The sequence below is a fragment of the Anabrus simplex genome, chromosome 1 (assembly GCF_040414725.1).
Source record: "Anabrus simplex isolate iqAnaSimp1 chromosome 1, ASM4041472v1, whole genome shotgun sequence".
Classification (NCBI taxonomy): domain Eukaryota; kingdom Metazoa; phylum Arthropoda; class Insecta; order Orthoptera; family Tettigoniidae; genus Anabrus; species Anabrus simplex.
The window spans coordinates 794774827-794787260 of record NC_090265.1 but is presented as its reverse complement, the minus strand read 5'-3'; the positions used below and the strand labels follow the sequence as shown (position 1 = coordinate 794787260).

The following is a 12434-nucleotide window of genomic DNA, read 5'->3' as shown; positions in this document are numbered from 1 at the left end:
AGGCAGGGCATACCGTGGCTGTTATTCTACCGCCCCCACCAACAGGGGGTAGTAAACAAAGATTTTGCTAGTCCATCTCAACAGAGATTTTTAAGAGCACATGAAATAAAAAAGTAAAAGGAACAAGGAGGGTTATGGTGTGCAAAAGGCTGCAAATAGTTGATGCTTTCACTCAATCACTTTCCTCAAAGGAACTTTCTTCTCTCATATTATTTTCACTTCTTTCATCCATTTTCATATGTATCAAAGTCACAACAACGAAAACATCAAGTGAGCCTCTCGAACATGTGGATGAACATATGCAACAGACTGATTCTAACCTCTATTTATATCAGCTTACTAATGAAATATTATTAGTGAAGATATTTTATTAGTCATGTGTGAATCTTTATGAAATAGAATTTGGTTAATTAATAATTATTTTTATGAGTTCTAATATTATTAGGTAATATTGTTAGTTAGTTTTATGAAACAGGGCCCTGGACAGTTCGAAAATATTAAACATATTTCATGCCTTACTTCAAGGTGAAATATATTCGGAAATTTTGATGTAAAAGGCTGTGGTGTCGTGACCTACCTGTTCTGCGAGACGTTTTAGTAGGTTGGTCACCGGCCATTGATGTTGGCGTATTACCTATCCTGCCGAGCGGTTCTGTAGGGAGGTAATTAATAGGTGCGAACTCGGTCCCGGAACTCCCGAAATGAAAGAAGAAGTAAAGCAATTGTCCTTTATTACTCAGGACATTTATACACACTATTTACAAGATATATTTACAAGTTCAGACTATGTCAGCCTTACGGGGGCTTGCTTCACGAGTGCTTCTCTCTGGGTACTAGTATCTCTCTTCTTTTCCTTGCACTTTTGTCTATCTATACTACAGTACAACTGCACTGGCTTTGATCTTATTGTCGGCAAAGCAAAGTGCTTCGGTACTGACTATTATACATGGGTTTGTCGATAACAAACATCCGCTCTTGTAAACATGTTATTGCAGGCGAGTGTTGCAAGCCCTTTGCCTGACTAAGACTCTCCACTAATTCTAACCTACTGAAATGTTTCTTCTTCATTTCAACCATAAAATATTAATAGAATTAATATACAAGTACCCTGGCATTACGAGATGTCCCATACTACTAATTAATATTCTTATACTAGTTTATTTTCCTTGATACCCTGAGATCGAATCCCGGCTGCCGTTTATCTGACGGTCCGCTGGTTCGAGTCTTGGGAGGTCGGTACACAACAGTGACTTGTTGTATTAGAAAGGAGAATTTACGTAGTGCCTATTAGTAGCGCTGTAGAAACCAATATGGCTGTTGTTTGGAATATAAACATTTGGGTATTTTGTAAAGTACTACTTCTGTTTTGAGTAAAAGTCAAGAGTAGTCGGCTGCATTTGTTCAAAAAGTTAAAATATGTTTGTAAGAAGAAGTGTTTTCATGAAACGTAAGTTTCTTGCGACTAGGATTTCCAAACTCTAACGGTACCTTTCACTTTTTGGCCGTTAATTTTCTTTCCTTCTAGTCACGAGGTAATATGGGTTTATCCTCTGTTTCACTGGGTCCCGTGTTCCATTAGGTTTATTATTATGTAATGTCATAGGATCGCATGGGTGGTTTCAGCATCCCCTTTTCATTTTGTTGGCTTATTTTTAAAATTTTCTTGCTGATCTGTTGAGTAAGTTAGAAGAGGAAACAACCACATTATCACTAATTTTTAGTCATATGAACTATCAGTTCCATTTTTGAACATTTACATTTTTATATTTTATTTATTTATTATCATCTTGTTTTGTATGGCGTAGCTCAGGCTATAGAGCCTGCTATTATGCCCAACCATAATACACGGGTTTAATTTGTGTTAACACGTTCGCGACCACTCGGATATCGGCAACCATTACCGTCATAATCATAATCTATAAGTTTCATTTCCGTATTGATTATATTCACAAATATGAAGTTTTGAAGCTTTCACCTTATCAGTACATATATTTGTATATTATTGTTCTACAGTACCAGTTTCAACCTTGTGAAGGTCATCTTCAGCTGACAGTCATAACGTAGAATTAAAACATCACAATAAGAATGTCATATGATATGGGTGAAAACATTGTCATTACAAATGTTCTAGTTTAAATAATTGTCTACGTTAACTGATATAATAATTAAAGCTTAATATTACTATATGTACATGAATGATGTATGTTAAAATACATTTTTCTTAAATTATAAAGGTGTCACATAGTATGGGTAAAAACTTTTATCAATTTGCATACGTTTTTCGTCTTATCTTCGTCTACATTAATCGATATGAGAGTTAAAACTTTGCAATACTGTTATGTACGCAGGTGATATATATTGAATGTACAATATTCTTAAATTCTGAAGTGTCCACTGTTCCACGTTAAAAATGTCTAGATGAATAAAACATTTTGAAGTACAGATTAATTCTTGCGGCGTGTTATACATGCGACTATGTTATGATATATGATCAGCCGTGTTTGTCTACTGGTGGTATAATAGTATGAGTTTCTTGAAGTACTATGAACACTAATGTTGAAACCAGGTAGTTGTCCGGTGTTTAGTGCGGGACTTAGTCGATATATACACAAAGCTTATAGTTTATGTTAAGACTGGTTGACCATAAAATTTGATAGAATACGGTATATTTTTAGTCAAAAAAACAGTACAAAATTCAATAGACTTCTGTAATATCACAAAAGAAATAAAAATCGAACAACACCGCAGATTAGCATCATACAATATAATAAACATGTACCCAAACATACTCACACAAAAAATCATAAAAATAATAGAATCTAATCTTAAAAACCTCAGCAAACTCAGTATCCTTGAAATAGAAGAGTTCATAAAATTACTCCATTTCGCTATCAACAATAATTACTTCAAATTTCATGACACCATATATCAACAACAAGGCTTACCAATGGGATCCCCAACATCAGGCATAGGCTACTAGCCAAAATCTACATAGATTACTTCGAACACCAAGAAATCAACAAAATATACAATATCTTTTTCTGGTGTAGATTTGTAGATGATATCTTTGTCATAATAGACAATAGATACACTAATGAAACCAAAATATTAGGACAATTAAATGAAATAGATCCACACATAAAATTCACCATGGAAACAGAAAACAACCATACTATAAATTACCTAGACATATCTATAACCAGGCACGAAAGTAATTTGTAAAATATACAGAAAGCCCATACATACGTCCAACACAATAAAAATAGACTCCATCCACCCTAACGCACACAAGAAAGCAGCATACCATAGTATGATATATAGAGCTTTTAATATACCACTGCACAAGAAGAACTAAACAAAGAACTTAACCTGATTCACGAAATAGCCAGACAAAACGGATACAGAAAAGAAATGATCAACAAAATCATATATAAAATAAAAAATCAACCCAAATCAAAACTAATCAGAACTGACAAAACTAAGAAAGACCACGTACTATTCACTTTCAACAACACCCACATATATCCTATAACGAATATTTTCAAGAAACGAAATCTAAAAATAGCCTACAGAACTACATATAACAATGCCAATATCCTACACAACTCCAAATCCATCAACAATAATAATAAATACAGTCACTCAGGAGTATATCGTATGAAATGCAACAACTGTGAAGCGAGTTATATCGGATGTACTGGAAGAAACTTTCAGATACGTTACAATGAACATATCAACGCAATAAAACAGTCATTTCTCAGCCATAGGCCAACACATTGAAGACTTCAAACATAAATTTACAAACATTGAAAACGATATGCAAATTCTAAGCACTGACCCCAGGAGCCCTTTACTCAATATAATGGAAGAATTCTATATCAACCTAGATCAATACGCCAATCAAAACTTCAATTTAAATGAAATTGCAGATAAAGTTAACATTCTTTTCAGTGCAGTCATCCCTTTCCTAAAAAACAATTACTAAAAAGAATCAAAAAACAAGACCCAATACACATAAAATAACTGCCAGAAGACACCCCCCGCTCCAGTCCTACTTCCTCAACATCCGCTTCTCCTATCCCTCCGAACTTCCCCTCCGCAGCCACAAGCAGCAACTTCAGACAAACACAGAACAGTGCTCGACGTGCTGCCAAATAGCACACATCAAGTGTCAACCTCTACAGTAAGTACACGCACACCCATTTCAACTTCAAACAAACATTCCAACTTGGCAGACGCAACTTTTCTTACACTTCATTTCTATTTACAGATATAAAATACGTCCTACAACACAAAGTGAAAAAAAGAAGCTTTCACGCTAACCAAAGAACGCAAGATATGTTGAAATCAAGTAATACATATTGACATTTGATAAAATCAAATAATATAAAGACTACGGGAAGCACGTCGCTAAAATTAACAACTTATCTACATTTATATACCATATTCTATCAAATTTTATGGTCAACCAGTCTTAACATAAACTATAAGCTTTGTGTATATATCGACGAAGTCCCGCATTAAACACCGGACAACTACCTGGTTTCAACATTAGTGTTCATAGTACTTCAAGAAACTCATACTATTATACCAGCAGTAGTTGAACACGGCTGATCATATTATAGTCGCATGTATAACACGCCGCAAGAATTAATCTGTACTTCAAAATGTTTTATTCATCTAGACATTTTTAATGTGGAACAGTGGACACTTCACAATTTAAGAATATTGTACATTCAATATATATCACCTGCGTACATAATAGTATTGCTAAATTTTAACTCTCATATCGATTAATGTAGACGAAGATAAGACGAAAAACATTTGCAAATTGATATATGACATTTTTATAATTTAAGAAAAATGTATTTTAACATACATCATTCATGTACATATAGTAATATTAAGTTTTAATTATTATATCAGTTAATGTAGACGATTATTTAAACTAGAACATTTGTAATGACAATGTTTTCACCCATATCGTGTGACATTCTTATTGTAATGTTTTAATTGTATGTTATGACTGTCAGCTGAAGATGACCTTCACAAGGTCGAAACTGGTACTGTAGAACAATAATATACAAATATATGTATTGATTAGGTGGAAGCTACAAAACTTCATATTTGTAACCATTACTGTGGTACCGTAATACTTTTTTTGTTTAAAGGAGTATATTTCTGTATCCGTATGCATTTTAGATTATTATTTTAATTATTTCAATATTATTTATGTGTGTACGAGCAATGACGCACACGCTGCGTCAGCTGCACTATCGATGAACTTTTCGCCTTCGGTGCTGTTTGACGCAGCATGTGCGTCTTGACTGGTAATGAAGTGGAACGAGGAAAATAATGTTGTTCGATTGTAGAACTTCTTTACAACAGAAAAATAAGTTTTTGAACATTTCACACAAAAATACTGTGCAGTAGAATCTTATTATTGCTGTGTGAACAATGTATACTTACATTACTCCATAAGCTGTACAATGTAACTAGTTAATACAGTGTGCTACAACAAACACAGGGAGACATGTCATTGTTTGTGGTCAATTATTTCTGTCTCTTGTGAAATTCCACTAAACATTTCTCAAGGCACAAGCCTGGCTGTCCTGGACACTCACTACTGTAGAATATGCTGTCCCTGCGCTGCCCCTCTTTGTAACACTGTTTGCACCGTTTCCTCAATCTACGTCCATTCTCTTAATCGCACATTTACTGGCAAAATGATTCCCTGTAGGCGGTGTGAGAGATTTTGGGAGCCTACAAAACGGTGGCCTGTAGTCAGTCCTCCCCGCATCGAACAGTTGTGCAAAAGTAAACAAGCCCACATTTCCCAATAAATAGCAACATTAGTGTAATATTATTGACAGAGCATCTTTTTTTTTTTTGAGTTCTTAGAGCATGTAGGCTTACGCTGTTCTCTAATTTTAATATATATTGTTTCTAAAATATTGAATACACAAGCATTGTTTCCGCGGCACAATCCAACAATTTCACAACACACTACTGTGCCGCAGCACACTCTTTGAGAACCCCTGGTCTAATAGTATGAGAACTGTCATTCGTCCTTTGTCCATTTCTAATTGAATGTCGTTGGTAACTCTCAGTAATGCTTTACAAGATATTCCGTATTGACGATTTTACCTTTGTAAAGTGACTCTGTAATGCTGTCATAGTGCTGTGGTTTGGTGGGAATTGTGATTGATATCTATCCAGTAAATTGTGTTTTTGTAGAGAGAGAACTGTTTGTGTACGATATTTTTTTAGTATTTTACCTAGATTATTATACAAATTGGTCAAAATTCTTTTGGATTGCTTAGATTCTCTTGTTTTTCTAAAGGATGGATTATGGCACACTTCCATTCAGAAGGAAAATTTCTAGTCATGAGAGAAGTGTTTATAATGTGTATGATTGTGGGAAGAACAATTTCCGTAAGATTTATATCTGCGGCAAGTTTATTCCGTCACAACCAGTCACGTCCGTTTTTATTTCAGATATTACGGTCCTAACATCATGTGGTGTAACGTGGGAAAACTTAAATGGATCGGTCAAATGTCTCCGTTTAGAAATTCTTTCTATTGTTTCTTTTTTGGTTTGTTTGCCTGTCTGTGCTGATGATGTGAGTGCTAAAATGTCTGTTAAGGTCGTCCAGTGGTATGTCCGTTTTTACATTGTTTCCTTTGCTCCTCCCCGAGACCAATGCTGCGGAGAGATTTCCACACCTTGGTTGAGTTCTTGCTTTTCAGGATTTCATGCATGTGTTGTATTTTTGTGTTTCTGATCGCTTGAGTTGCTGCATTACGTAGTTTTTTGTATTTCACAACATTTTCGGCTGTCGGGTATTTATTGGAGTGTTTATACGCTACGTCTCTGTCACACATTTTTTGTCTGATGTATTGTGTCAGCCATGGTGCTGGTTTTCTTTCTATTCTAGCTGTCTGAACTGGGACGTGTTTGTCGTAGAGGGTTGTAAGTAATTAGTTGAAGAGGGTAACTTTATCGTCTATGTTGTGTAACAATTAAATTAATAATATATTGTGGTTCCACCTATTCAATACAAGAAAACTTATTAATGTAGGTTACATTATAAGTTAACTTATAAGTTAAGTCCTGAAGTGCTCCTTCCAGCTCTTCCATATATCCAGTCTTCGGCGCACGATACACTACACCAAGTAGGCACTTCACGCTATGAACTTGCATTTCAATGAATAGGAATTTGGGACTATTGGTGAACTGATTCGGCATTTAAAGAATTATTTTATACTTCAGGTCATTCCGTATGTACATTGCCACACCTCTCCCTCCCTTCCCCATTCTGTCATTCATGATTAATGATTAGCCTTCCATATGGACAAATGAAGAAGGGATTGATTCCTTAAGCCAGGACTCATATACCATTATTATGTGAATAACATTTCCAGTAAATATATCGAAGAAATCGGTGAAATGAGGAACTGTGATTTGTATGTTGACATGGCTAACAAACAAGGAACCTGGAAGCTTATGTTCAAGGTCTGCCAGGCAATTAGTGGTACTAGCTACAGGAGGGATGACGGTTATAACCGTTTGTGTTCTTCCCAGAGAATGCAGGCTGACATTAGAGACATTTGTTTCCCTGTACCTTTGTGTTGCCAACTTCATGTTTACTAAGCTAGTCTAAGCTTAGATCCTTAGATAGTAAATAAGTAAAATTTAGAAGTGACTAACCTATGTTAATTACTAATGACAGTGCTATTCTGTACCTAAATATTTACTTAAAATATTGGTTCACAAAGTTATATCCCTTCTGAAGGATTTGGCTAGTGGTCAGGGAATGTTTTTTAAGTCTTCTTTGTTTGTAATATAAAACTTCCTATCATGGTTAATGAACATAGGTTTTCATGGTTCATTGTATCAACATAAAGAAATTAATGAACTGGATTAAAGCCACTGTTATTATTGATTTAAGCCCACTAAGGAGCGCTGATGACTAGTTCTTCCTCGATGCTCTTCTTCGTTCCCAATATCTCTTGAGCCCTGTTGATAATTTCTCCTTTCTCTCCTGTGAAAGGGGCTTCCGACTTATAGGGTCTCTAGGTGGTGGGGTCCAAGACTGTACATACATTACATACATTATCATTATAGACTGTTATGCCTTTCAGCGTTCAGTCTGCAAACCTCTGAGAATTTACTAAACGTCGCCACAATCCTCGATTTGCAACCAGTGTTGTGGCCTCATTTAGTTCTATACCTCTTATCTTTAAATCGTTAGAAACAGAGTCTAACCATCGTCGTCTTGGTCTCCCTCTACTTCTCTTACCCTCCATAACAGCGTCCATTATTCTCCTAGGTAACCTATCCTCCTCCATTCGCCTCACATGACCCCACCACCGAAGCTGGTTTATGCGTACAGCTTCATCCATCGAGTTCATTCCTAAATTAGCCTTTATCTCCTCATTCCGAGTTCCCTCCTGCCATTGTTCCCACCTGTTTGTACCAGCAATCATTCTTGCTACTTTCATGTCTGTTACTTCTAACTTATGAATAAGATATCCTGAGTCCACCCAGCTTTCGCTCCCATAAAGCAAAGTTGGTCTGAAAACAGACCGATGTAAAGATAGTTTCGTCTGGGAGCTGACTTCCTTCTTACAGAATACTGCTGATCGCAACTGCGAGCTCACTGCATTAGCTTTACTACACCTGGATTCAATCTCACTTACTATATTACCGTCCTGGGAAAACACACAACCTAAATACTTGAAATTATCGACCTGTTCTAGCTTTGTATCACCAATCTGACATTCAATTCTGTTGAGTCTCTTACCTACTGACATCAATTTAGTCTTCGAGAGGCTAATTTTCATACCATACTCATTGCACCTATTTTCAAGTTCCAAGATGTTAGACTGCAGGCTTTCGGCACAGTCTGCCATTAAGACAAAGTCGTCAGCTTAGGCCAGGCTGCTTACTACCTTTCCACCTAACTGAATCCCTCCCTGCCATTTTATACCTTTCAGCATATGATCCATGTAAACTACAAACAGCAAAGGTGAAAGATTACAGCCTTGTCTAACTCCTGTAAGTACCCTGAACCAAGAACTCATTCTACCATCAATTCTCACTGAAGCCCAATTGTCAACATAAATGCCTTTGATTGATTTTAATAATCTACCTTTAATTCCATAGTCCCCCAGTATAGCAAACATCTTTTCCCTCGGTACCCTGTCATATGCTTTCTCTAGATCTACAAAACATAAACACAACTGCCTATTCCTCTCGTAGCATTTTTCAATTACCTGGCGCATACTGAAAATCTGATCCTGACAGCCTCTCTGTGGTCTGAAACCACACTGGTTTTCATCCAACTTCCTCTCAACGACTGATCGCACCCTCCCTTCCAAGATGCCTGTGAATACTTTGCCTGGTATACTAATCAATGAGATACCTCGATAGTTGTTGCAATCCTTCCTGTTCCCTTGCTTATAGATAGGTGCAATTACTGCTTTTGTCCAATCTGAAGGTACCTTACCAACACTCCACGCTAATTTTACTACTCTATGAAGTCATTTCATCCCTGCCTTCCCACTATACTTCACCATTTCAGGTCTAATTTCATCTATTCCTGCTGCCTTATGACAATGGAGTTTATTTACTATCCTTTCCACTTCCTCAAGCATAATTTCACCAACATCATTTTCCTCCTCCCCATGAGCTTGGCTGTTTGCATCACCACCATGATGATTTCCTTTTACATTGAGAAGATGTTCAAAATATTCCCTCCACCTCTCCAGTGATTCCCTGAGATCTGTTATGAGTTCATCTGAATTACTCAAAACACTGTTCATTTCCTTTTTCCCTCCCTTCCTAAGATTCTTTATTACTGTCCAGAAAGGTTTCCCTGCTGCTTGACCTAGCCTTTCCAGGTTATTACCAAAATCTTCCCATGACTTCTTTTTGGATTCAACAACTATTTGTTTCGCTCTGTTTCTTTCATCTACGTACAAATCCCTGTCTGCCTCGGCCCTTGTTTGGAGCCATTTCTGATAAGCCTTCTTTTTACGTTTACAGGCTGCTCTCACTTCATCATTCCACCAAGATGTTCGCCTTTTCCCATCTTTACACACAGTTGTTCCTAGGCATTCCCTTGCTGTTTCTACTACAGCATCCCTGTATGCCACCCATTCACTTTCTATATCCTGAACCTGCTTACTGTCTACTGTTCGAAACTTCTCACTAATCATATCCATGTACTTCTGTCTAATTTCCTCGTCCTGGAGATTTTCTACCCTTATTCGTTTGCAGACAGATTTCACTTTCTCTACCCTAGGCTTAGAGATACATAGTTCACTACAGATCAGATAATGGTCTGTATCATCGAAAAATCCCCGAAAAACTCGTACATTCCTAAAAGATTTCCTGAATTCAAAGTCTGTTAAGATATAGTCTATTATGGATCTGGTACCCCTAGCCTCCCATGTGTAGCGGTGAATAGCCTTATGCTTGAAGAATGTATTCGTAACAGCTAAACCCATACTAGCACAGAAGTCCAGCAAACGCTTCCCATTCCCATTAGCTTCCATATCTTCCCCACATTTACCAATCACTTTTTCGTATCCTTTAGTTCTATTCCCAACTCTCGCATTGAAATCGCCCATTAGCACTATTCTATCCTTGCTGTTGACCCTGACCACGATGTCACTCAATGCTTCATAAAACTTGTCAACTTCATCCTCATCTGCACCCTCACGTGGTGAATACACGGACACAATTCTTGTCCTAATTCCTCCCACTGACAAATCTACCCACATCATTCGCTCACTTACGTGCCTAACAGAAACTATGTTGCGTGCAATGGTATTCCTGATAAAGAGCCCTACCCCAGACTCTGCCCTTCCCTTTCTAACACCCGTCAAGTACACTTTATAATCTCCTATCTCTTCCTCCTTATCTCCCCTTACCCGAATACTTACTCCTAGCACATCCAGATGCATCCTCTTTGCTGACTCAGCCAGTTCTACCTTCTTTCTTCCATAAGCCCCATTAATATTGATAGCTCCCCATCGAATTCCATTTTGTTCGCCAAGTTGTTTCCAAGGAGTCCCTCGCCTGTCAAATGGGAGTGGGACTCCATTACTCCCATAGGTCCGAGTCTTGCTTAAAGTGTTCTGAGCTCGGTAAATTCATGAAGCAGGATGCTGCCCTACTTGCACATAGTCCAAGTGAGGATCTCTCCTCTAACGGGTTATGGACCACCGGTGAATTGTGTAGTCCTAGCCGCCTGAGCACAAGGAGGGCCACGACTCAGAATATGTCCGAGATGCCCACTCCCATTCCATAGCAACTGGTATCTCGACTCTCAGGACCACTTACTAGGCCACTCAGCCGTTGCCCATGGTTCACGAACTAGGACGTGACTACAGTAACCCACAAACACACCATAACACAAAATTTGGAACGATTTTCTATATCGATGTCTGAAATCCCAGCCGAATCCAAGTCCTTCTGTACTTCATTAAGCCACAAGCTTCCAGTCTTGTAGCTTTTAACCAAAGAGGAGATCTTCTGGATAAGCGTGTTGCTGTCCATTCGTTGTAGGTGTCCGTAGAATTTAATCCTCCTACGTCGCATGCTGGTATTGGCTGATTCTAAATGTCGATACAGCTCAGAGTTCGATATAAGTCTGTAGGTTCCATCCGGGAGCAATCTCAGTCCATGAATTTTCCTGAGGATACGTCTTTTGGTTTTCTCTAGATCATCCTTGGTGCCTTTTTTGTTCATGAGGAGGGTCTCTGAGGCGTACAAAAACAGTGGTCTGACAACAGTTTTGTAATGACAGTTCTTACCATTTCTCGAAATGCACCTCTTATTATAATGGTTGTGGGATAGTTGGTATGCTGCATTGAGTTTGTTACATCTTTCTAAGATGGATGTACCATTGGGGTGGACTCATTCACCAAGATAGCGGAAGCGATTGACTCTCCCAATCGTTCCATGTATGGTCCTCAAAGGGGGGTTTCCGGGATGCCGAGTCTCAAAGTACTTGGTTTTGTCATACAATATCTGTAATCCTGCCTTCACCGCTATCTCGTGCAGGGTTTTGATAGCAATGACAGCATTTTTAAAGTTGTTGGTTAGGATTACAATATCATCTGCGAATGCTAGGCACCTGATCTCAATTTTTCGGGTCCTGGCTCCAATGACAACTGGTTTGATTTCTAGACTCCTCAGTGTACATTCCCAGTTCTTGATGACTCTATCAAGCACTAGATTAAACAGAATGGGTGAGAGGCCATCACCCTGTCGTACTCCAGTTTTTATCTTGAAACTTCGAGATAGTTCTCCCCTGAACTTCACCTTAGATGTTGTATCCGTAAGAGTCTGTTGGATGAGGGTGCGTGTGTTGTAATAGACACCTCGTTCTTACAGTACGGAGAAGAGTGTCTGGCGGTCG

The 12434-nt window shown here is 37.9% G+C and overlaps 1 protein-coding gene across 1 annotated transcript in view; it reads left to right on the top strand.

The window, feature by feature from the left end:
- Nucleotides 1-12434, top strand: part of LOC136857540 (PAT complex subunit CCDC47) — a 94628-nt gene that overhangs the window by 48427 nt on the left and 33767 nt on the right. The window lies entirely within an intron of this gene.